Below are 27,629 nucleotides of genomic sequence, written 5' to 3' on the forward strand. Positions count from 1 at the left end.
TGGGAGATTAGATGTTTGAGGGTGATGAGGACCAAGAGGTTTTGAGTGTTGAAAAACCAATGGTGAGTAAATTCCCCTACCCACCTCCCTTGATTGTGATTTCATTCCTCTATTCCTTAAATTTGCAAACCAATTTTCATCCACCTCATCTCCTTTGATTAATAACCATGGTTGCTTTGAGGGTGAGGGCTTAATCTTAGATGATTTTGATGAAGAAGAGGTTCCATATGATAAGGTTGAGGAGGTAGAGCTTCCTTTTGATGATTATGATGATGAGAGTGAAGTTTTTGGTGAGGTTGAGTCTCCAATTCCTATCTCAAATCTTAAACCATTTCCTTCCTCTTTAACCTTTGATGAACCTTTCTCTTCTACATTTTTCGCCATTGAGAATGGTGAGGCCTTTTTAGAGGAAGATTGTACTTCTCATGTTTATTTTGAGCTACCTCCCAAGTTTGACCCTCATCCCTTTGATGAGCTTCCTTTGAACCTTGATGATGATTTGAAGCTTTTGAGAGCTCATTTAGGGTGTGAAGTTTATGAGGAGGATGTGACTAAGAATGAGCTTAATTTGAATGATGATGAGTTGGAGGAGAACCCTTTGGATGTGAGTTCATTTGATGAGAGAGCTTGTGCTTCAATAGATAATGGTGTAAGTGAGCAACCAATTCCTATTTCTTTACCTTGCATCTCATTTTCAAGAAATCTTGATCTTGTTCCCGCCTATCCCATGTCATTACCTTCTTTTCTCATATCTCCTCCTCTTGAAGAGCCTTTAGTCCCCTAAGTGCCTCATTTGATGACTTTTGAGGATGATGGTGGGATTTCCAACCAAAAATATTTTGCTAAGAAGATGAGTATGCCTTCTTCCTTTTCATTTATTTCTCTCCCTTTTTCTTATATTCTTGTTTTTCCCTTTTCTCCTTCTTCTTTTTTGTATACTTCTTCTCAACTCCATAGGTGTACAATAAGTTTGTTGCATGCCTTTATTTTGTCATGTTCATACTTACTCTCCTATGAAATGTGTAGTAGTGAATTTGACAAGCTCTTGCGTGCGTTGAATTATTATTACCTAGAGCGGTCAAGCTTGGACCTTAAGCAAGCCTTTCTCGGGAAGTAACCCGTGTTTTATTGCTTTCATTTTCTTTTCTTTTTAGAATAGATTTTCTCTCATGGAAATGTTTGTGTGCCTTTTTCTAGGTATATGACTTGATATACTTTGGTACTTCGATTTGGATCAAGAATCAAGGAAGTTTGACTCCTATTTTTGCTAGCATATGGAAGGCAAGGTTCAATTCTTGAGGAAATTAGCCTTAAAAGGTTTAATTGGGTCATTTATGGGTATTTACACCCACCTAATATCCGGTAATATCCTTCCTTGCTCTTTATCAAGTGGATGATGGTTGGACATATGTTAGTTTGATTGGATTGATCTCCTTGTTTTCCCCTCCCATAGATTATTTGATTTATGTTGAGTGTAATGTCTCATTCAAGCTTGGGGGAGGGTATTCTCTCATGTTTGGTGGGATATTGATTCATATATGCTATGCACCTTTGTATAGGCTTTTCAATGTTCTTTATTCTGAAAAACTCCAAAAAGATTTTTGTTTCTATCAAGGAAAATTTGCAATGTGTCTTTGTTTTGTTCTTGCTTTGGACAAATACTTTTGGACTTGTATAGTTGAATGCTTTTTTTCTTAAATGGTAATGGTGTGCACAGTTTGAGAGTGTGCTTGGTTTATTCTAGGATAAAGCATGCTAAGGTAGTTAGTTAGAACTAGTGGGACCATGAAACCGGATTCTACTTGTTTGTGGCAAGTTGGTAGTTGCTTCCTATAGTCGAATTGACACCAATAGTGGGTTTTTGCTACATCCATGTGAGGTTCATTATTTTTCAATCCCCTTCAACATAAAATTTCATGAGCGGCATGGATCCTTGACTATTGCGGACCTAATCTTGAATCTTGACTCATAATTCTCAAACACGAGACCAAGCCATCTAGGGAGGACAAAGGCATCTTTTCAGGGTGATAATTTTTCTTTTCTAGGATAGTATTCTGTTCTTTTGTTTTAGGGTTTACATTTTCCTACTTGCTTACCATTTGAGCCTTTTCCCTTCTTTTCAAGCCACATCTTTAAATCTTGAGCCTTTTGTTTCATTTTCGTTTCCATTCTTGGTTTTTGTGAAGCAATTGATCATTATTGTTGGAGTTTGTGGTGGAGGAGTTTGGATATTTGGTTCTCTTGAAAGCAAGTTTGTGTTGTGATATTTGTGTGAATAATGGCAAACAAATAAATGTAAAAATCCGTCCAAAGTTAAAAAAAAAAGGCAAGGACAAAGCAAGTGCAAATTTGAAAAAGCCGTCCAAAGTTAAAAGAGGTGAGGACAAAGGACTAATAAAGAAATAAAAAACAAAAAAGTAAGAAATAAAAGAATGCAAAAATATTTTGATGTGAGTATCCTTCTCCCTATTTAGAGCATTGAATACAATGCTCCATTTAAGCTTTGGGAGAAGCGTTCTCACGCTTTTTGTGTATATGTTTGTGTTATTAGCTTTGAATACGCTTGGGGGTGTTGGTCTCTTTTTGTTTGGTGATACTTGATTATGGTGTTGAGGATTGATCACCCTTTGCTTCACTAATTAGGAATACCACCAAATTCTAAATTTTAAGCCTACCCTCAACCTTTTGCCCTTGCATTACAACCTTTGGGAAAGTCCTTTTGACCAAGAGGTTGAGTCACATATTGGGGGAGGGCATTAATGTTAGGGTTTGGTGAGTCCGACTCACCACGGAAACAAACCTGATAACAAGAGCGCACTCGCAATAAATAAAACCATAAACATAATTAAATTAAACACAAGATTAAGATAAAATGATTACCTTTTGGAGCGTGATTCGCCCGACCGAATGGGCTCTTACTTGAAAGCTTAACCCCGAAAACACGAGAGCCTCCGACGAAGATCCACCCTTAAAAATGACTACCGACTTTCAGGTTCGTTACCTCGAGGTTAGCGAGGTCCGACCAAAACCCGAGTATTATACGAGTTTAAGAGTTTTTGAAAATGCATTGATCTATTGAACTCCTACTCAAGCAACGAACTCTCAAGCCATGCTTTGACTATTTATAAGGACAGATATCTTGTGAATTTTAATCATCTTTCAATGTTGGACTTTTTCACAAAAAGATCCCACATGGAAAGATTGATGAAAATAACCCTTAGTTAAATAAATCAAGGAACTAGTGATAGGCCGTCGTTGAGCCTACCAAAGATAAAGTATTATCTTGGTCTCACTAGGTAATAGCAAGGGTAAGAAAGGGTCGAACCCAAGAGAGGCGTTGAATCAACCACCGAGATACTACCGTTTAAATAAGCTAAATGAAGTCGAAATTGGTTTGGTTTTATGTAACATGTACTAATTCCAATCAACTAATACTAAGGGGTGATTAACAATATTTAGAGGATTCTAGGGCTCGGGATATACCACTCAACTTTGTCACAAATCACAAATAACATGTAGCAACAATGGTAAATTAAGGGGATAATACAGGGGAAGTCATCTAAAGCACCTAACTACTCTCTCAAGCTAGAGGGAATACTAAAATCATAAATACAACCTACTCTCGTGGTTATAAAGCATAAAACAAGTATTAAAACATAATCACGATGACAAAAACATTCCCTTGACTGGAAATTCCTATTCTCATGGCATTTCAAGTCAATTAAGCATAAGGGAGCTAACTCAAGTTCATCTCTCAATCCTTCATTGAGAAAGCTTAGATAATAGTTCTAGAAATGGCCATATACAAGAAATAAGCAATTAAAACACTTAAGCTCAACTAATTAACACCCAACATTACCAAATTAACACATGCAACAAGTAATTAGTGACTACATTGAGGGTTTTACCTAAACCCTAGAAAATTAGACTACTCACAATCCATGGAGATTAAAGCAATTGATGATTTCAAGTAACTCATGAACAAGAATTAATCAAAGATTAAGCTAAATAACAATATAAGCATACAAGAATTAAGCAAGGTAATTAATAATCAAAACAATTAAAATGGAACAGAAGAGTGAGAAAAAGTTACTAGAAGCTTAAACTTGAATAACAATGGTGGAACTTGTCTTCTACAATGATTGATAATGAAATTTCCAAGCTATTAATTATAATCTAACTAATGATTTGAGAATATTTGTGTTTCTACAATTACAAACTAAGAGGAAGCACTAAAAACTTGGAGGCCGTACAAATGAGCTCAAGGGGTTATTTATGAAGACCCCCAAATAAAAAAGACGGAGAAAACAAGAGTCGGGCACGACTACAGGTCAGCATGGACGTGCTGAGGTTGGCATGGATGTGCAGCTATATCCGCACGGACGTGCTAAGGTAGGCACAAGCGTGCACCTCTGAAAGAAGAGAGGCAGAACTTACTGTCTTAGCCTGGGGATCTTGCACAGACGTGCCAAATGTGGCACGGACGTGCATGCCTTGTACAATGGAATCAGTCTTGAAACTGATTTTTGCTGGGCAAGCTGCACGGACGTGAAGGATAAGGCACGGACGTGCTAGATATTCTGCACGAACGTGCTGAACTCTGCAAGGGCGTGCAAATCTTGAAAGTAGTAGGCAGTAGCTTCTGGTCGTGCTGAGGCACTCCTGCACGGACGTGCCATACTTTGCACGTCCGTGCAGACTCTCTAAGATCCTTATCTTCACTTTTCTTCGTTTTTGCTCCATTGTCTCGGCTTCTAACCTCGGTTTATCATTTATATGCCTTAAATGATCGTCTTTGAATCTAAAAACTCAACAAAAATACTAACAACCCGTGAAGCAAGGGATACACAAAAGTTGAACAAAAATAGAGTTGAAGCGAACGAAAATGCCAGTATACTAAGTAAACAAGGTTCAAAATTACTCTAAAATCATATCAAATAACAAGTTATCAAATCCCCCCAGGCTAAGCTTTTGCTAGTCCTCGAGCAAAACAAAAATGTCAATTCAAGAAGGAAGATTACTTGTTAATTATCAAACCAAGGAGAGATACTAAAGAGGAAACACAAACACTAATCCGCATGGCAACAACCATAAACACTTTTAGCACAAGTGAAAAGCAACTTAAACCCCTAAGTCGCCTAAGAGGACGAGTTTTTATCTCGTGAGGGTTTCCCTTAAGCTTAACCCACAACTTACACAAACCACGCCAAAACTATCAAAACATCATTATCATCAAAGTAATCAATACACACCAAAACCAATGTTTTTATTGCCCAAGCACTAGTACAAAAACATTCATTTGCGTCGCTCATTTAGGCTGTATTAGCGTCACTTCTATGAGCGACGCAACTGCTCGCGACGCAAATGACTTTTGAGTCATTTGCGTCGCTCCAATGAGCGACACAAATAAGGTCACTCGTTTGTTAAATGAGTGACGCAAATGACTTTTTTTCGTAACTTATATTTGTTATTTGCGTCACTTCTTTAATAAACGAGTGACGCAAATGACTCTTTTTAATAACATATATTCTATTATTTGCGTCACTTCTTTAATAAATGAGTGACGCAAATGACTGGTTTAAGGAAGAGAAAATGAGCTATTTGTGTCGCTTCTTAGACAAATTTTTTAATCCACATTAAAACAACATTATAATTTGCCAATTGTATCCCTTCATATATGATATTATACAATAGTGCAAGACAAAAAAACCATAATAAAAATAATAAGATCAAATACAAATTTCGACAGAATTTCCTTTGTATTTTGGCCTATCCATTAATTTGGGATTGACGGCGCCTTGTATTAGCAACCTGTCAAATAAGTTTACAACAGAACAATATTGACATCTTCATCATTAATAACACAAGCACCAGACCAACCCAAATGTTGGTAAACCAAATGCGTTCATTTCAAGCCTAAGAACTATAACAAAAGAATCCAATAAATAATATGGAATTTGAAGCTAGTATAATTCAATTTAGGGACAATATCTTCATTTTCCCTAACACGAACAAGTCCTTAATGGAAGTCCACTTCCTTTTTCTCTTGCAAATAATTTAAATTCACCAGCTCCTGAAATCAAATATAATGAATCAATAAACAATCAGAGTTGAGAATGAAGCATCAAAGCAACAAAATAATATTCTACAATTATTTAAACAACTACATTACCTTTCCAAGAAAAATACTAATAGTTGTTCCTCTAATTAAGTATACTAGTGGAGGATTGTATCAAATGAATCCTTAGTTTCGAGAATAGGATGCTAACAATTTCCAATTACAAAAGTGTAATATGGTCTTTCCAATAATAAGCAAAGACACATGTCAAATTAAGGCATCAGATTTCAACATTAAGTATAAAAACATATGTTCTGCTTTGGATTCTGATTTTGATTTCAAATAATATATTGTTTAACAAAATAACAGTGCAAACAACTAATATGTAAGGACAACAAAATACATGCATCTTTTCAAAAGGAACCATATACAAAAATATAAGCATGAATGCCAAGCACATGCATATCTGACTCTATACGTAATAATGCCCATAAAAGTGAAACAAATAGACAAAGTTACAAGCATCATTCAACCTCAAATATAGCTACTCAAAATAGAGATGAAAAAATTAGCAAAAACCTTTCTACATAAGCATCTTTCCAGAAAAACCATAATTTTAAATTTGAAAGGGCGTGTTATCGCCAAATCGATAACATGATGGACCAATTGAGGAAGAACTGCGCTTCACAGTTGTGGTTAAAAGTTTTCAATAATATAGCTAGTTGGATATTATAATATGAAGATCACAGCATCACACATCACAGTACAGCTAACAGCATAAAGCTACAGGGGAAAGGCTCCACTCTCCTTTAAAAACCATGTAGATTCACAAGAACTTGAATGACCATTCTTCCAACTCAAACAACCACATGAATTATGAAAAACCTCAAGATAACAACATAATCAACAAAATACAACAAAATAGTAAAATTAAACTAAGTTCACCCAAAATTGAACCCTTAATTCAATCTAGTATGAAAACTTGGTGGTGCAGCTTCGTTCATAATTACTAAAGTATACTCAAGTTGAACTTGTTCAGGCTCTTCTTTGGCTTGCACCGTGCCTAGAGTCTCTATCTATCTATAATGACTCTATTCCGGTCTGCAAGTTTCTTAAGGTATTTCTATCTTGGCAAATACTTGATCTGCTCATATTTCTGTTTATCTTAGGTGGTTTGTCCTGATAGGCTGATTTTTCTATAATTTTTTACATAACTTGGAATTTTTGTGTAAATAATATGAATTATAAAAAGGAACTGATCTGACCACCACAAACAATTGTCCATATTAAGTTATACACTAGAGTTAGTAAAACACCAGAGACTGTCCTGCGTTGTTACTGTTGTTGCATAGGCATTTCGAATCAGAAAACAAATTGTGGTGACTTGATGGCTTTATAACTAGAATAAATTCAAATCAGAAAACAGTAAGAACACATAACATATCTTACCTTGGTTGAAATCAACTACATAAATTCACCAAAATAGAACCAAAATTCCTTAGAATCGAGTATAAATCCTAAATTTCTTTGATTTGTGGGCAATATATATTGCATTTGATGAACCCTAAATTCGAATATGAACCCCCAAAAAGCTGTTATTTATAAAAATGCTTGTAAATCTAGAATTCGTGCAAAAAACAGCAACAAAATAGTAGATTAAACTAAATTAATTTACAATTGAACTCCAAATATCTATGTCGATTGAAGTGCACGATAAAAAAGAAAAGAGATGAAGAGGTCTTACCTTGCTTGAAATCGATTTTGCATATGCAACTTCAGCAACAATAGAGCCAAAATTCCATATTATTGAGTACAAACCCTAACTTTCAGAGAATCGTAACAAATTGCTCCTAATTTGAACGAAAATCCAACTTCCTTCCTTAGATCTGTGTGTAAACTCTGTTTCAATCGTAGAACAAAAAAAAACCCAAAATTCAAAACTCAAACTTAAGTTTTCTCACAATTATGCTTGGTTTTTTTGTAAAAAAATCTAGGATTTTATTAGGACAATATTAACTTGCTTTTGATTTGAGTTTTCAATTGATATTTTGCTGAAATTTAAGGTAATTTGCTCGATTTTCTGCAATTGAATTTTGTGGGGGTTTTGGGTAGATTTTTTGCTCAAAAGTATGGTATTTTGGCTCGGATTTGCTCGAATATAAGGGGTTTTGCCTCACATTTGCTGGGATTATTGATTAATGGTCAAATTTTTGTAATGTTTTGGGGTTTTGATGTTGAATTTCTGGAAATTTTGGGGTAGGTTGAATTTTCTAGGGTTTGATTTTTGAAGTATTGAAGTTCGAACAGCAGAAGGCAGCCACAATTTATGTAAGCCGTAATAGTCATTTGCGTCACTTGTCAATAAACGAGTGACGCAAATGACTCACAAAGGTGGCGTCGCTTGTTAATAAACGAGTGACGCAAATGACAATGTTATTTGCGTCACTCCTATTTATAAAAGCGACGTATATATAAGTAAGTTGAAATATGTCAGACATTTGCTTCGCTTTGTAACAAATGTCCGACGCAAATTACTGATAATGTTGTCAAAATATCTCATTTGCGTCATTTGTTTCTATGGGTGACGCAAATAAGGCGACGCAAATGAGCATTTTTCTACTAGTGAAGTCAACTCATCGGGATATAAATCACAAGCAAGACAAGTGAGCAAATTTCAAGGATAGATTACCGATCATACAAATGTGCATATGAGTTGAGGGTAGAGAGGAGAACTAAGCAAGGTTGCACTAGGATACTTCCTTATACCTTTTACTAGTTTATTAGAGCACGTCTAGATATTCCAAAGTTGCAACAAGCCCTCTTTCAGTTATAAAATCCTAAAATGCAAGTCCACCTCCCAAAATGCACTCCCAAGCCCCTTCAACTACACTCTAACTCGGTAATTTACTCAAGAAACATCAAAATAAATAATGTGTGGGAGGCATCCACAAGTTGACCTCTAAATTAGAAAAAGAAAAATTTTGTAGGAGTTTTTTTTCTCTCTTTCTTTTTCTATTTTTTTTTTTCTTTTTTTGTTCATTTTTTTTCAACAAACATTGCCCTCGCCTCTTTTAATTGTGAGCGTCTCTTTCTTTATTCAAAACATGTGGCTTATTATGCCACTTATTACAAATGATACAAGCAGAACGAATTCCCTAATAGAGTTTCATTTTGGGGAGGAGGGGAGTAACATCAAGGGCACAAGGGACCGCAATTTGATTCAAACATATCCTACTTTGGGAAAACTTGAAAATATCCTATGGTAGACGTGTAATTGAGCATTATTCGGTTTTCATTTCATATACTCTAATGCAATCAAGATTAATAAGCCTCTAAATGACCCCAACTCTTGCACACACCCTTCTAAAAGCACTTTTACTCATCACTCAAGAGTCAAGCAAGAAAAACATATAAGCATCGTCATTTGAGTCTCATCCTTGAGCCTTTTTTCATAATTTATTTTTATTTTTTATTTTTTCGAGAAAGAATAATTATAAAGTTGAGCTAAACTAAGCTAAGCATAAATAGACATCTAAATAAAGAGAGGGAGGAAAAGTATTCACAAATTAAGATATTTGGATTTAGGGTGTTGGATTTCAAAGGGAGCAATTTTGGATTCAAGGGATTTTGATTTAGGGAAAAGAACAATCAACATGCAAGTTCAACATTAACAACACACAAGAAAGCACAAACATATGGGCTAATGACTCTCCCCCCATGTTATCATGTACATTGTCCCCAATGTTAAAATAATTAAAGCATAAGAAAGGGGAGAAAGAGAACTAACTCATTGGCTCGGGCCTCCTTGGGAGCTTGAGCCCCCGGGGTACTAATGCCGGTAGACATTTCGGAATTCACCCAATTCCGATCGAAAACCCTCAAATCTTGTCCTCATGTTGTTGTAGGAGGACCTCATGTCTTCGTGAGACTTTCTCATAGTCTTAGACTCAGTGGTCATGCGGGTGAAACCGGCATTCATGAGTTGTATCTGCTGCTCGAAAGAGAGGTGTGGGTTGTCCTCACCCACACCTTGACCTTGGTACCCTTGTTAGTACCCTTGTTGTTGCTCATGTTGTTGTTGTTGAAAGAATTGTTGTTGGTGGAATTGTTGTTGTTGGAATTGTTGTTGTTGTTGCTCTTGGTCTTGCTGCTGCTCTACCTCTTGTTGTTGAGATTTCTCATGCTCTTCTTCCTATTCACCGGGAACCCAAGGATGATCCCTCTCAAAGACCTAATAGCTTTCATCATAAATGAAGGTCTTCTCTGGGTCGGGAAGGAAGGCATAGGGGAGGCCACTCACGTGCCACAAGTAAGGATGTGGCGCTTCCGCGTCCACAATCTATCTCATGGTCCTTAGCGATTACAAGTCTAGCTGCGTCGGCCCTTGGCGAACCTTCTCATCTGCAAAATCAAGGTTATGAGCAGAAGTAATAATGGTGATCATGCCACCTATGGTGATGTTGCCGGACCTAGTGGCAAAATCCTCTAGGTGGTCGACTAACCAAGACCCTTCATCTAGGGCCGTAATACCCTCGCTCAAGTGCCACATGAAGTGAAGCTCCCTAGTGGACACTACACCCGAACTATCACCTCTAGAAAACGTCGTGTTTGCTATGGTGCGATGTGACATCCTAAAGGAGGGGTGGAGTATGGCCTGGCCTTATCAGTCCTAGGGTTGTAGTCGAAAAGGCCAGTGATCTTCCTCCAAAATTCACCCGCACAATAGTTACGGGGGGGCCTATCCTTTGGTCCTATGGTGCTGTTACTTGGCCACCCAAAAGATTGATTCGCCCTCCTTATGTTTATGTTGTGTTGGGTGTTCACGAGTTGGAAGGTAAGGCGGCGGGGGATCTATTGTTGTATCGTTGCACTTGAAGGGTGGAAAGGAATTCAAGTGTCAACCTCTTGTAGGTCGGGGCGCTTAAGTCTAGCCAATTCCCTAGGCCACGTCCCTTGAAAAGCATCCTAACATCATCCCCTACCCCTAAGGCCTCGGCAACACTCTCGTCTTAGAACTTGGTTGGTCGGAATCTCCTCCTACTCATTCTAATAAAGTTGTTCAAAAAGGTCATTTCGTTGAACTCAATTCCCATGGTGTCCACTTGTGGTGGATCAATGAGAGGAGGAGGAGAGGGGTTACAGTACTTAGCATCCGACCTGGTTTCTTTTGCTCATGGTTGGTCTTTATACAAGGCAATTAAACACACCACAACCAAGCAATCAACACAACAAACACACAGGAGGCACTAGGTCCACTAAGACAACAACTCAAGGCTTAATCAAGCACCAATAAGCACAACACAATCACCAAGTCAAGCTCTAAGTCACTACCTTAAAATAAAACGAGCAAATCACCAAGCAACTAAGTCCACTTCACTAATGCATTCACAATAATTCGACACTAATATCATGCATTAACCTTAAACAATCTAACACAACAACTTACTCAACCAAGCATGCTTTTATCATTCACAAAAAATAATTCCTCAATCTAAATTACAAAAATCCAATTCTCACAACATTCACAAAACACCTCAAAATTCACTTATACTTTGCAATTATCAACTAACAATCACTCACAACCAATTCAAACAAACATTCTCAAGCAATTTCATGCAAAAATTCAAGAATTTAAACACAAAATTAGTGAAATGGAGGAACAATTATACAGAGCTTATCGTGGGTGTAAAACCCGCAAATGAACTTTTCTAACCTTCCTTATGCTTGCTTGACCATACTACAACACCCAATTGCTTCAATTTAAAGCTCACAAGAAAACCCCCAAATTGATTTTTAAGGGTTAGGGTTTTGAAATTTTGGGTATTTTATTTGGGTTTAAAGAAGGAGAATGGAGTAGTAGATTGTGATTTTGTTAAAATGGAGTGAAGATTTTGGGGAAAAATGTTGATTTTTGGTGGGATTTTGAGGGTTTGAGTGAATTTGAGTGAGTTTAGAGGAGGAGTAATGGAGTTTGAGAGAGAGAGAGAGAGGGGAATTTGTGGGATTGAGTTATGAGGAAGTGAGAATTTTTTATTTTAACAATATAACCATGATGCTGACTGCTTAATTCGGGGCTGCATGGATGTGCAGACTTTGGCACGGACGTGCAGCCTCGAGCAGAAACTTGGGTAGGTTACTGACTTGTTTGGCACGGACGTGCTGAGCCACCTTGCACGGACGTGCTGAATTTGGCACATCCGTGCTTATCTGGAAAAATTCACTCTTTAAGTTCCTGATTGCTGCTGCACGGACGTGCGATGTTCTGCACGTCTATGCATACCTGATGCTGCACGTTCTCTTTTTTTTCTAGATAATAATAATAATAAGGCATAATAATAATAAAATTATTATTATCACCATTATTATGATTATTACTAAGCCTACTACTTCAAATCCATGAATATTTTTCTTGCTACTCTTTTCATCAATACCTACAAAAGATATTATGAGAAAAGTTAGTAATAATAATAAAAATTTTGGAAAAGAAATAATAGTTTATGAGAGAGAGGGTGTAGAAACTCTGGTTGCCTCCCGGAAGCACTCTTTTAACGTCACTAGCTTGACGACATTGCGTGATCAATGAGAGGAATGAACATCAAACTCATCATGGTGAACAACCTTGGCTTCTTCAGGCACAAAACCGTCAAAGTATGGCTTTAGCCTTTGGCCATTCACTTTGAACGGTTCACCATTGTCGTTTGAGATTTCAATAGCACCATATGGAAACACCTTCTTAACGGTAAAAGGTCCACTCCATCTTAACTTGAGCTTACCCGGAAACAACTTCAACCGGGAATTGAATAGTAGGACCTTGTCACCTTCTTTAAACTCGCTTTTGCTAATGTGCTTGTCATGCCAAACCTTGGTCTTTTCCTTGTAAATCCGCGCACGTACTCTCATATGCATCCAACCTTAATTCTTCCAAGGCATAGAGGTCAAGCAACCTCTTTTCACCGGCACTTTGAAGGTCAAAATTAAATGTTTTGATGGCCCAATGAGCACGATGCTCAAGTTCTACCGGCAAATGGCATGATTTCCCATAAACAAGCTTGTATGGTGTGGTGCCAATGGGAGTTATAAATGTGGTGCGGTAGGCCCATAGAGCATCATCAAGCTTTGTAGATCAATCTTTCCTAGACCTATCCACCGTTTTCTCAAGAATTAGTTTTATCTCCCGATTTTAAATTTCACCTTGACCACTTGTTTGGGGGTGGTAAGCCAATGATAACTTGTGCCTCACACCATATTTCTCAAGGAGAGCTTGAAAGGACCGCTTTGCAAAATGTAAACCTCCATCACTAATAACGGCTCGCGGCACCCCGAACCTTGGGAAAATTACTCTTTTGGAGAGCTTGACCACCACTTTAGCATCATTAGTGGGAGATGCAACCGCTTCTACCCACTTTGACACGTAATCAACGACCACAAGAATGAACTTATTCCCAAAAGAGGTCAGGAAAGGCCCCATAAAATCAATGCCCCATACATCAAAAATCTCTAACTCAAGAATGTTGTTTAAAGGCATCTCACTTCTTCTTGAAATATTACCGGTTGTTTGACACCGGTCACAAGCTTTCACTACACCCCACACATCTTTGAACATTGTGGGCCAATAAAAACCACATTGTAAGATTTTCGCCAAAGTTTTGTTAGCACTCATATGCCCTCCACAGGGTGAGGAGTGACACATTGTGATAACATCTTTAATTTCATCATCCGGGACACACCTTCTAAAAAGGCCATCAATACCTTGTTTGAAAAGCAAGGGGTTGTCCCAAAAATATTGGCGAACATCATGTAGAAACTTCCTTTTTTGTTGATAGGAGAGGTCAGGAGGAAGAATAGAGCAAGATAAATAGTTTGCAATGTCCGCAAACCATGGTGCCGGTGTTTATAGAATAACAAATAGTTGATCATCCGGAAATGAATCGTCGATTGGAAAGTTATTAAGATCACCTACAAAGATAGGCAACCGTGAAAGATGATCGACCACAACATTTTCGACACCCTTCTTTTCTCTAATCTCAATGTCATAGTCTTCTAATAGCAAGACCCACCATATCAATCTTGGCTTTGGTTCCTTCTTGGACAAGAGGTACTTCAAGGCCGAATGGTCGGTGAAGACTATGACTTTAGACCACAACAAGTAGGACCTAAACTTCTCAATTGCATGAACAATGGCTACAAACTCCTTTTGTGTGGTAGTGTAATTCCTTTGTGTATCATCCAATGTTTTGCTAGTGTAGTAGATAGCATGGAGCTTCTTAACCTTTCTTTGTCCAAGAACGGACCCAATAGCAAAATCCAAAGCATCACACATAAGCTCAAAAGGAAGCTCCCAATTAGGGGGTTGAATGATAGGAGCCGAAATCAATGCCTCCTTCAACCTATCAAATGCTAGCAAATAATCATTAGTAAACACAAAAGGGGCATCCTTTACCAACAATTGAGTGAGCGACTTTGCAATTTTTGAAAAATCCTTTATGAAACGGCAGTAAAAACTCGCGCGTCCAAGAAAGCTCCTTATCCCCTTCACATTTGTAAGGGGTAGGAGGCGCTCAATGACCTCAATTTTGGCACAATATACTTCAATGCTCCAATTAGAAATTACATGACTAAGAACAATTCCCTCTTCTACCATGAAATGATATTTTTCCCAATTAAAGACCAAGTTCACCTCTTAACATCTTTTCAACACCTTAATCAAATTCGAAAGGAAAATGTCAAAAGATGAACCAAAAACAGAAAAGTCATCCATGAATACTTCAATTGATGATTCAAGCATGTCAGAAAAAATAGACATCATACACCTTTGAAATGTGGAAGGTGCATTACAAAGTCCAATTGCATCCTTCGATAAGCAAAGGTGCCAAAGGGACATGTGAATGTAGTCTTTTCTTGGTCCTCAGGTTGGATTGGGATTTGGAAGAATCCCAAATATCCATCCAAGAAGCAATAATGACTATGTGATGCTAGTCTTTCCAATATTTGATCAATAAAGGGGAGAGGAAAGTGGTCTTTCTGGGTGGATTTATTCAATTTTCTATAATCAATGCACATCCTCCCCCCGGTGACCGACCATGTAGAAATGGTCTTACCCTTATTATTCTTAATGACAGTCATGCCTCCTTTTTTAGGCACAACTTGAACCGGAATAACCCACTTACTATCGGAGATAGGGTAGATTATGCCCGCTTCAAGAAGCTTTAAAACTTCTTTTTTCACAACTTCTTTCATGTTTGGATTGAGCCTTCTTTGGTGCTCAGTTGAAGAAGCATGATCATCATCAAGTAATATCTTATGCATTCAAATTGTGGGACTTATCCCCTTAATGTCATCAATTTTGTACCTTGTGACATCTCTATACTCCTTTAGAACAACTAGGAGTTTATCAAGAGAGACATCATCGAGCTTGGCATTGAAAATAATGGGATAAGCCTCACTATCATAAAGGAAATCATATTTAAGAAGAGGGGGAAGGGATTTAAGTTCAACCTTATGAGGAGGCGTAGTCCTCTCCTCTTTTACCTCCACATTGAGCACTTCCACTTTCACTTCATTGTGGACTAAAGGTTGGTTGTGCAAAAGATCATACCCCCTGGTTTCTTCATCTCCCTCAACTAAGCCTCCCGTTAGGATAGCTTGTAAAGGATCTCCTTCAATCAATTCTCTTGGAACTCCTCTAAGTTCCTTTCCAATGTATCAACTCTGTGAACTTCATCGAACGATGGCTTTTTCAATGTTTGGGAGAATGAGAATGAGATTTTCTCATCTCCCACATTCAATGTTAACCTTCCTTCCTTCATATTAATAACAACACCCGCGGTGTTTAGAAATGGTCTCCCCAAGATGAGGGATACTCTTGTGTCTTCTTCCATTTTCATTACTACTAAGTCACAAGGCACAAATATTCTCCCGACTTGAACCGGTACATCTTTAAGAATTCCCAAGGTAGCCTAATCGTGCAGTCGACCAATTGTAGGGACATTCTTGTTGGCTTCAAGTCTCCAACTTTCAAACTCTTTGCTATAAAATAGGGCATCAAGCTCACACTTTCCCCAAGATCACATAAAGCATCCATAGCTTCCAAATCTCCAATCTTCATTATATTCGTATTGCATAGTTACCGTGGTCACCAAGCTTTTGAGGAAGCTTGTTTTGAATGACAGCGCTCACCTCCTTGGGAAGGGAGATGGTTGCACTCTCCTCAAGCCTACTCTTGTTGGATAGAAGATCCTTTAAAAAATTCGCATATGTAGGCATTTGTGACATAGCATGAAGAAAGGGGATATTCACTTGAAGTCCTCTCAGGACTTCAAGAAAATATGAAAACTTTTCATTCAATTTCTTTTCAACAATTCTATGAGGGAATGGAATGGGAGGCTTGTATACTCTCATGGGAGGCTTGTCCTCATATTTTTTTGTTGCTCCTTTCTCTCAACATCAACTATCTCATTTTAAAACTCATCCTCATTTCTCACTACAACTCCCTCATCTCTCTTTTGTGGCTCCTCTTCACTCATAACCGGCCCTTCATAACCTCTCCCCGATCTCAAGGTAATGGCCTTAGCTTGCTCCTTTGGGTTCACAACCGTTGAGCTTAGGAAGTGACCACTAGGAGTGGAGGATGAACTTCCAACTTGATGCGCAATTTGAGCCAATTGATTCTCAATTATCTTGTTGTGTACTTGAAGTTGTTGGATGTTCGCTTGCATATCCGCATGGCTTCTTCCTTGTTGTGTAATGAAAGTCTCAAGTGCGGCTTCAAGGCTAGATTTTTGAGGAGGTGGAGGAGCGGGTTGGTTATATTGTTGCCTTTGATTGTTTTGGTCCCTATGATTAGGGTGACGGTAAGGAGCTTGTTGGTTTTGTGGATAGGGTTGGTTGTATTGGTTTTGAGGGGGACCTTGGTTATGTTGCTTCCAACCCGTGTTTTGATGGGGTTTCCAACCTTGATTGTAGGGTTGAGAGTATTGATAATTTTTTTTCCCAATAGCCACAGCTTGCTCTTGGTTAGTTGAGTTGCAATAGGAGGACAAGTGATCATTTCCTCCACAAGTCTAACAAGACATGACTTGTTGTGAAGAAGAGCTTGGAGATATAAGCGTGGCTTGATCTAGCTTGTGATTTATCATGTCAAACTTTGATTCAATAAGGTCTATTGCACTAAGATCGTGGATTCCGCCTTTCTTTGCTTGTGGTTTCCTTCTATCACCTTAGTATGCGTAGTGCTTTGCCACTTCTTCAATCATCTTGTATGCATCATCCACCGATAGCTTTTTAAGGCTACCACGGGCACCGTTATCAAGGTTTGCCCTTGAAGGAGGAGTAAGACCATCATAAAATCTTTGAACAGTGATCCATGATGTGAAACCATGGTGTGGGCATTTTTTAGTGTAGTTCTTGAAACGCTCCCAAGCTTCACTTAACGTTTTATCAATCTCTTGGTTGAAATTGGTGATTTTTCTTCTTAGTTCGGCGATCTTTTCGGGTGGAAAATACATTCCAAGGAAAGCTCTAGTGACTTCATCCCATGTGGTCAATGATCCCTCTTCTACCGTTCTCGACCAATGCTTTGCTTTGTCACGGAGGGAGAATGAAACATGTGCATGCGGATAAACTCTTCCGTAATGTTGTTTTGCTTGATGGATGTGCACAATTCGAGGAAGTTGTCCAAATGAGCAAAAGGACACTCATGAGAACTTCCACCAAATTGATCACTTTGTATCATACAGATGAGTTGAGGTGAAAGCTTAAAATTATTTGCATTCGTAGTAGGGAGACGTATGCCACTCCGAAGAGTGAAGGCATTGGGGTGGTCATAATCTCGTAGCAATGGTGGAGGAGGATCGTTATTACTCATGTTATCTTCTTCGTTGGTTGCAAAGATTTCTTCCGGATTGGAATCTGAATACACAATAGAGAACTCTGGTGTGCCTTGCAAAAGCCTCCTCACGTTTCTCAAAGTCCTATATAGCTTTGGATCAATGGGAATAAGCGGTGATTGCTTACTCTTCCGTGTCATGCAAGGTCAAACAAAGCTAAGAAAACGTTAGTAATGACTATCACAAGTTAAAAACACAAATATACAAAAATAAATAAGAAAAATTATGATACAAATACACACACTTAGACTCATTCTACAATAATACATTCAATGTGACTTTGCCTCCCCCGCAACGGCGCAAAAATTTGATAGACCGTCGTCGAGCTTACCAAAGATAAAGTCCTATCTTGGTCACACTAGCTAATAGCAAGGGTAAGAAAGGGTCGAACTCAAGAGAGGCGTTGAATCAACCACAGAGATACTACCGTTTAAATAAGCTAAATGAAGTCGAAATTGGTTTGGTTTTATGTAACATGTACTAATTCAAATTAACTACCACTAAGGGGTAATTAACAATATTTAGAGGATTATAGGGCTCGGGATATACCACTCAACTTCATCACAAATCACAAATAGAATGTAGCAACAATGGTAAATTAAGGGGATAATATAGGGGAAGTCATCTAAAGCACCCAACTACTCTCTCAAGCTAGAAGGATTACTTGAATAATGAATACAACCTACTCTCGTGGTTACAAAGCATAAAACAAGTATTAAACATAATCACGATGACAAAAACATTCCCTTGACTGGAAATTCCTATTCTCATGGCATTTCAAGTCAATTAAGCATAAGGGTTCATCTCTCGATCCTTCGATGAGAAAGCTTAGATAATAGTTCTAGCAATGGCCATATACAAGAACTAAGCAATTAAACAAGTTAAACTCAACTAATTAACACCCAACAATTACTAAATAAATCCATGCAACAAGTAATTAGTAACTACATTGAGGGTTTTACTCAAACCCTAGAACATTAGATTACTCACAATCCATGGAGATTAAAGCAATTGATGATTTCAAGTAACTCATGAACAAGAATTAACTAAAGATTAAGCTAAATAATAATCTAAGCATACAAGAATTAAGCAATATAATTAACAATCAAAACACTTAAAATGGAAGAGAAGAGTGAGAAAAAGTTACTGGAAGATTCAACTTGAATAACAATGGTGAAACTTGTCTTCTACAATGATTGAGAATGAAATTTCCAAGCTATTAATTATAATCTAACTAATTATTTGAGAATATTTGTGTTTCTACAATTAAAAACTAAGAGGAAGCACTAAAAACTTGGATGCTGTACAAATGAGCTCAAGGGGTTATTTACAAAGACCCCCAAATAAAAAAGATGGAGAAAACAAGAGTCGGGCACGGCTACAGGTCAGAACGGACGTGCTGAGGTTGGCACGGACGTGAAGCCATATCTACATGGACGTGCTGAGGTAGGCACGGGCGTGCACATCTGAAAGAAGAGAGGCAGAACGTACTATCTTGGCCTTGGTATCCTGCACGGACATGCCAAATGTGGCACGGAAGTGTATGCCTTGTACATTGGAATCAGTCTTGAAACCGATTTGGGATGGGCAAGATACACGGACGTGCAGGATCAGGCACGGACATGCTGGATATTCTGCACAGACGTGCTGAACTCTGCACAAGAGTGCAGGTCTTGAAAGCAGTAGGCAGTAGCTTCTGGTCGTGCTGAGGCACTCCTGCACGGACGTGCCATACTTTGCACGTCCGTGCAAACTCTCTAAGATTAGTTCACTTTTCTTTGGTTTTGCTCCATTGTCTCGGCTTCTAACCTCGGCTTATCATCCATATGCCTCAAATGGTCGTCTTTGAACCTAAAAACTCAACAAAAACACTAACAACCCGTGAAGCAAGGGATACACAAAAGTTGAACAAAAATAGAGTAGAATCAAACCAAAATGCCAATAGACCAAGTAAACAAGGTTCAAAATCACTCTAAAATCATATCAAATAACAAGTTATCAACAAGTAACAAGTCTCACATGGTTAGGTGAGGACAAGTTTCCTACTTGGTCCCCAAGGCAACTCACATGCATTGTGAGCTAACCATGTGTTACCGAACCTTGAGCCCCAAGTTTGGTTTGGTTGGGCCACTTTCTTTTGGCCCGTGTCCATGACCCATCACCCGGGTCCACGGCCCTTGCCACATGCGCTGCCACCGTGGCGCGCTGCCAACGTGGCACGCTCATAACATGGCACGCTGCCACTTGGTGGCTGCCAATGTGGCAGCTGCCACTTGGCGGCTGCCACGTGTGCTACCATGCGTGCTGCCACATGGCGTTTTTTCATGTGTGCTGCCACGTGGCACGCTCCTATTTGGCTCGCTTTCCTAGCCTTTCGTGTGGCTAGGATATTACTTGTTACTTGAAGCATTTTCCCGTCTTGTCAAATCTTAAATTTTGGCTCGACATTTGAGATTCTATGACGCTCGGTTTCGACGCTATAAGCTCGAATTTCTGACGTCTATATATTAATTACTCGGGAAACTCATTAAGTTCTTCCGAATTAATTCATCGAGTCGGTTCGTTAATTGCTTGGATGTTACCCGAAGGGTTCAGTCAAGATTAAGTTGTAATATTAATTTTACAGTAATATTACTGATCGGAAGCGGCCTCCACCTAGGCATTCCGATTACTTAACATTACAGTAATAATTTTGAACCCACTATCAGAATAATACACTTGTTCGAAGGACACCATTCCTTTCAATTATGAGTTAAAGCCTAAGGAGAGGGGATGCATTGTCAAGACGTCGAGTAGCCAAAAACTATCTCTTTCTCCGATTCCATCATGAAACTTTTGAGATGCTCACTAGGGGAAGATATGAGACTATTAGGGAGAACGCGGTAAGACCGTTTGGGATTAAAGTGGATTGCAAATACTAGTTCATATGCGTATTTATGTTTCAATCAACCTCGGGTATCTTGGAACGTGCACTCCCTTACTTGTTTTGAAAGATTTGCATTCATTTGTGCTTGTAAATTTGGAAAAGTCCTTTCATGAACATGTGTTTGCTCTTCTTTTATTTTGATTTTCTTCTCATGCTTTGCCTTGTCTGTATTATTACGAGAGTTATGGGTTAATCTCTTAGGAAACCTTTACGAGAGCATCACTCGTCATCTGGGGCGAGCTAGGGGTTTAAATGGCTTGTCTTTAGTTGCTAAAATTGACCGTGATTCCTACAAAAGTGAGTTAGTGTATATTCCAATCCTCTCTAGTCTTCTTGTTTCCTTATTTACTTGAATACTTTAATCATTTTTCCCTTGGGTTGGATTTTGTTTTGCTCGAGGACGAGCAAAAGTTTAGCTTGGGGGAATTTGATACGTGCCATTTAAGACTCTCTTAGGCTAGATTTTCTTCATATCTTTATGCTCATTTTTAGTCTTTTATGTCGTGTTTTTAGGTAAAAATGCTTGAATTGCGTGTTTGTGTGTTAGTTTAGAGAAATGCGTGCTTTTAATGGTTTTCTTATTATTTTATTCATTTCTTGGCTATTTCTCTCGCTTCTCCATTTCTTTGACTTGTTTTGTAGGTGTGTCGAGTTTCCCGGGATTTAATCGTCAAGGAGGAAGCTCAAGAGCATTCAAGGAAGTCAATGGAGCCAAGTTCGGGAAGCCAAGTATACAAGTCAAGCCAAACCAAGCAAGCCCCGTAAGCACGAGTTCCAAGGTGGCGATCCCGAGCATCAAGGTAGTGAGCCCGAGCAACCACGCGTGCAACAGCCATGCGTAGCAGCACAACAACGCACCTAGCAGCTCAACAAGCAGCCGTGGGTGGCTGCACTTCAAATCAGCCAAATCCGAACAGGAACTCACCGCGGGCTGGCCGCGGGCCTAGCCCTGCGGGCACAGCTTCTGTTGTTCTCTATTGTCCTCCGCAGGCGCGGCCGATTTCTCCGCGGGCGCGACTTTCTAGGTTTTATTCGCGATTTAACTTTTTTTCTCTCTTTGTATATATATTGAACGACCTTCTTTAGTCTTGAGACATGAAATTCTTCAGTTTAGAATAGTTTCTCTCTCCTATAAGGGGGATTAGATTATTTTAGGAATCTCTCTCTCTAGATTAGAGTAGTTTTAGAGAGAAAAAGTGAGGAATTTCAATGGTGATTGAGAGATTGAAGATACAAGGGTGACAATTGTGTTGAAGATCTTCTCTATTATCAATGTGCGTTCTTAACTCTATCTCACCTTATTGCTTTGTTTAATTTCATGTTTGTTTTGTTTAATTTTGATGTTTGATTCTTTATTAGTGTAGTTGTTCTTTATATATTGTTGATTCTTGATTTCTTTAGTTGATTGTTGATAGATTATGATATTAGAGTAGTTGTTTGGCTAGGTATTAGGTGAAATTTGTATGATTGATTTATTATGATTAATTTGGGAATTGTGTAGATTGATTGTTGAGATTAAAGTGATTAATGAAGGTTTGCGTGTGTGTAATTCGATTTGGCCATGAGAATTAGGCTAGATTGCATTGTAATTGCTAATGAAACGACCAATTGATTTAGGAATTGCTATTATTGATTGGTTTGGATTGTGATTCTCTTAGTTTATTATTCATAGTGAACCCTAGCTTAACAATTAGAAGATAGCTCTTTGATTCCAATTGATTGCTCTTATCATTAATCTTCACAACCTTTAATTAGCATGATCTTCCCAAGTTGTTGCAATTGAAATGATTACTTGTTCATCCCCATTCCTAGTGTTTTATTTCCTTGTTTGCTTGTTTTGTTAGTTGTTAGTATTCTCTCTTATCTTCGTCTTCGATCTAGCTTAGGCACCCAAATTGAAAGCATTTGAACATTAGCATTCCTTTAGGTTCGACCCTTGACTTTCCTCTATACTCGTATTTAGGTTTGTTAAGTGTTTACAAATTTAGTTTGATCGAGGGAAGATTAGATAACAACCTAGTTTTCCCCTCGTCACACAATTGACCATTTACTAGGCCATATTGGGCTGCGAGTGATCTCAAGGCCCGTTGATCTTTCGATGAAGTATTTTTCAGGATATGTGCCATGAGTAATATACTGGAGCATATGATCATACCAAGGATTGTTTCCTTTGATGTCATTTATTTCCTCTATTGTGTTGCAATATGCTGGTTCTTCTCTTTTGTTAACGCATAATTGCATCATATTTAAGTGATCTAGAATGTTGATCATTGAGGCTAATTTTGCTAGCGCATCGGCAAATTGGTTATCATCCCTACGGAGATATTTGAAATCTATATGTTCAAAATGCTCAATGAGTTTCTCTAGGTGTGCTTGGTATAATATCATTGTGGAGTTTTTTATTTTCCATTTTTGTAGTATATGATTTATTATCAAGCTAGAATCTCCATATATCTCTAATTTTCACACACCTATGCTAGCTTCTGTTTCTAGACTAATAATGCATGCTTCACATTCCGTGACATTATTAGTAACCTCAAAGTCTAGTTTAAAGAGACTGGAGTATGTGCTTCACCAAGACTTATGAGTAACACTCCCACACCACATCCTTTTTTATTCAATTCACCGTCAAAGTACATTACCCATTTGTCATCTTGCGTCATGTTAATCTCTTCATCCAGAAGATGAGTAGATTCTGTATGACTTGTTTGAATAGGATGTTGGACCAGAAAATCAGACATGACTTTCGCTTTTATTGACTTTTCAGGGATATATTTTAGTTCGAATTCAACCAACTTTACCAACCACTTGGATATTCTTCCTTGTATCGGTGGTTGTTCAAACAAATACTTTGTCGGCTTTTGTTGCAAAATCACATGAGTTGTATGTGGTAACATATAATGTAGTAATTTTTTAGTTGCCCACACCAATGCTAAACTTGTTTTTTCCAAGGTGCTATACTTTGTTTGATATTGAATGAATTTTTTACTGATGTAATATATTGCATGCTCGGCTTTTTCTACCTCTTGTGCTAACATGACTGCTGTGGCCGTATCTGTGATTGTGATGTATAGCCTAAGAGGTAGTTTGGGTACTAGTGGTGCTAAAGCTGGTGGACTTTTGAGATAATCTTTGATTTTCTCAAATGCCTTTTGGCATTGATCGTCCCATTCATGTTTTTCCTCTTTTTCCAATTTTTTAAATATTGGCTCACAAGTCATGGTCAATTTGTTGATAATTCGACTTATGTATTGTAGTTTTCCAAGGAACCCCCTAATTTCTTTTTTTGTTTGTGGGGGGAGGCATATCAACAATTACCTTTATTTTAGAGTGATTGATCTTAATATCACGTGTGCTTACTACATATCGAGTAACTTTCCAGAACTCACTCCGAAGGCGCATTTTTGTGGTTTCAATCACAAATAAATATTATTTTATGCGAGTGAAGAGTTTTCGTAAAGCTTTTATATGTCCCATTCTATCTTTGAATTTACAGTAATATCATCCACATACACTTCTATTTCTTTATGCATCATATCATGCAAGAGAGTCGTAGCCATTTTTTGGTACGTAGCTCCTGCATCTTTTAGACCAAATGGCATGACTATATAGTAATATGTACCCCAAGGGGTCATAAAGCATGTCTTTTTTTCGTCTTCTTTTACCATTAGAATTTATTTGTAACCTGCGTATCCGTCCATAAAGGATAACATCGCATGTTCAGCCATGTTATCTACTAATATGTCAATATGAGGTAGAGGAAAATTGTCTTTAGGGCTAGCCTTGTTAAGGTCCCTAAAGTCGACACACATGCGAATTCGTCCATCATTATTAGGGACTGGGATGATGTTCGCTACCCATTCTGGATAATTACATATGCGAAGGAAACCTGCATATAATTGCTTTTGTACTTCTTCTTTTATTTTCAAAGCGACATTAGGTTTAATTTGACGAAGTTTTTGTTTTACTGGTTTAGAAGCAGGGTTCAAGGGAATGGTATATTCCGCAATTTCCTTATATATTCCGGACATGTCCTTGTATGACCAAGCGAACACGTCTTTAAATTCTTTGAGCGTTGATATGAGGATCGATCGCTCTTCCAAATTTAAAGTTAAGCCAATTTTGACTTCCCTTTTGTTCTCATTGGCTCCTATATTGATTGTTTCAGTTTCTTCTATTATGGGGTTCTTTTGTTCTCGTACATTCATTAATTCAACCAATTTGTTAATATTATCATCTTCGTTAGATTGATTGTTATAGCATTCAAAAGACTCAAGAAAAGGCATATATTCGGAAATAGAGCTCATATTATTGAAATAAAAAGAAAGTACATCAAGAGTAGAATTCTTTTTGGGATCTTTATCCTTAGAACAAAAAAATAAAGACTCAGTAATGGCTACGAGGCCTATATTTTCAGCTTCCTTAAAGTCTAAAGTGGACTTGTCGTCTCATTCTTCAAACATCTTCCCTTCGCCATTGATGATTTTCAACTTATCAGCTTTATGATTGGTCCATTTAAAAGATTTCCTCCATCCATGCTCGAAGGTCTCATTAGAAAGGGTGATCAAAGAGGTTTGGTCAAAGGCTTCATCTTGGATGACATTCTGATTAGTCATTGTAGCAACATCATTTTCTTCTAGTCCAAATAGCAAGTTAAATGCTTCTCTATCATAGCACCCTAGAGTTGGGTGTTTTGATTGAACGATTTTGAAATCGACATTCTAGAAGTAGCAATCGCGGAATATCGCGAATCCAGGCTTCTTGATACCTTCAAGAACTAGTGATTCTGAAAAGTCATAACATGGGTAGTCCTCTCCCTTCTTAATGAATTGTCTATTAAATGTTCGTTTATAATATGGAAGTAAAGTTATTATCCCTTTTCTTAATGTTGTCTCTACATTCTTTGATTTTAGCATCGTGAGATCCTCGCTCTTCTTTGGTTGGTTTATATCCTAATCCAAAGGAGAAGCTTTTCTGTAGGATAGGAAGTAAGAGAGACTTCTTCAGTCTTATTCCCAAAGACATCCCCAAAAAGTAACTACTCTTGAATAAGATGTTGTTTACTATTAGGGTGGAGTATTATCAATCTTGAATGGTTCTTCAAGGCTCTCCTTCATTTCTAGTGTGTAAATTGCCTCCGCAGAAAAATCCCACATGTCCTCTTCATCATTAGCATGCTTTATTTCTAGAAGTGATTGATCATTTATTTCTATTTTGAGAGGAGAAGCATGTATGGTCATAGGAAGACTTTGATAGTTCAACCTAACCTTTTGATGAAGTGAGGATGGTATCGCACCGAGCTCATGTATCCAAGGATATCTAAGAAGAAGATTTAATGTAGGTTTAATATCCATGACATGAAATTCAACCATCTTTTGGATTGGGCTTATGGTAATTGGTAACTTAACAGTTCCACACACCGATCTCCTCGAGTTGTCATAGGCCCTAATGCTTTGTGTTGTTGATTGGAAGTCTTTTTCCGACTTAAGGCCTAGATATTTTGAAGTTCGTAATGGGCACACATTTACAGCTGACCCATTGTCCACCAAAGTAAGAAGGATGTTGTGTCCCTTTCACCCCACAGTTAAGTATAATGCATTGTTGTGCATAGTGTCTTTTGAAGGCAAATCATCACTAATAAAAATGATTAATTTGTCGAATTTCTCGCTAGCACTAGTAGAAAAATACAAAAAGGCAACCCCCAAATGGCACTGGTTCAGGCCAAACCAGTGCCAAAAATCGGCCTAAAAATGGGCGGGTTTTTAGACAAAGTGAAATGGCACCGGTTCAGATCAAACCGGTGCCAAAAATACAAATGGCACCAGTTTGAACTGGTTCCATAAGATGTTAAAAAAAAAAACGGTTCACTTCAATTCACATAATAAACCCTTAAAAAAGTTCTCAGCCTCTTTTTATTTCATTCCATCTGATCTCCTTCTCTCTCCTCTCTCCTCTCTCCCTTCTCTCTCCTCTCATCTCCCTTATTGATCTTCATCTCCCATGCATATTCGATCTAGCTCCTCTCTCTAAACCGATCTTCTTTCATCTCCTCTCCCTAGATTCTTCGATCTCCTCTCTTTCTTTGATCTACACCACCACAAATTCGACCACCGCCACAACATCACCACTGCCGCAAAGCCGCCGCCACCACCACAAAGGTTGACGGCCGCCACAAATCCCACCGAATTTCTAGGTATAATTTATACGAGGTTAGGATTTAATTTGATTTTAATTGATTTTGTTTGATTTAATTTAGGGTTTAAAGCAATCAATTTTGGATTTTAATCAATTTTTCTGGGTTTATTTAATCGATTTTTGGATTTTGATTCGATTTGTGTGGGTATAATTATCCGAATTTAATGGGTTTTGTATTTTAATTCGATTTGTTCTCGTTTTTTCTGGGTTTAATTTTGGGTTGATTAATCAAATTTAATTACATGCATGTGTTTTTTTTTGGTTTTTTTAATTACATGCATGTGTTTTTTTTGGTATAATTTATACAAGGTTATGATTTAATTTATAAGTTTAATTCGATTTTAATCGATTATGTTGGATCGAATTTAGGGTTTAAGTAATCGTTTTGGATTTTAATCGATTTTTCAGGGTTTATTTAATCAATATTTGGATTTTAATTCGATTTTTGTGGGTATAATTATCCGAATTTAATGGTTTTTGTATTTTAATTCAATTTGTTCTCGTTTTTCTGGGTTTAATTTTGGGTGGATTAATCAATTTTAATTACATGCATGTGTTTTTTGGC

At 37.9% G+C, this 27,629-nt stretch overlaps 1 long non-coding RNA gene across 1 annotated transcript; it reads right to left on the bottom strand.

Moving 5' to 3' along the window:
* Nucleotides 1-5,740: 5,740 nt before the first annotated feature.
* LOC110686842 lies at nt 5,741-8,451 on the bottom strand. The gene is made up of 2 exons (XR_002504317.1): nt 7,803-8,451; nt 5,741-6,073 (listed from the first exon to the last, which is right to left on the bottom strand). It is a non-coding gene; the product is annotated as an uncharacterized LOC110686842 (long non-coding RNA).
* Between the last annotated feature and the right edge of the window lie 19,178 nt (nt 8,452-27,629).

The sequence above is a fragment of the Chenopodium quinoa genome, unplaced genomic scaffold (assembly GCF_001683475.1).
Source record: "Chenopodium quinoa cultivar QQ74 unplaced genomic scaffold, ASM168347v1, whole genome shotgun sequence".
NCBI classification, from domain to species: Eukaryota; Viridiplantae; Streptophyta; class Magnoliopsida; order Caryophyllales; family Amaranthaceae; genus Chenopodium; species Chenopodium quinoa.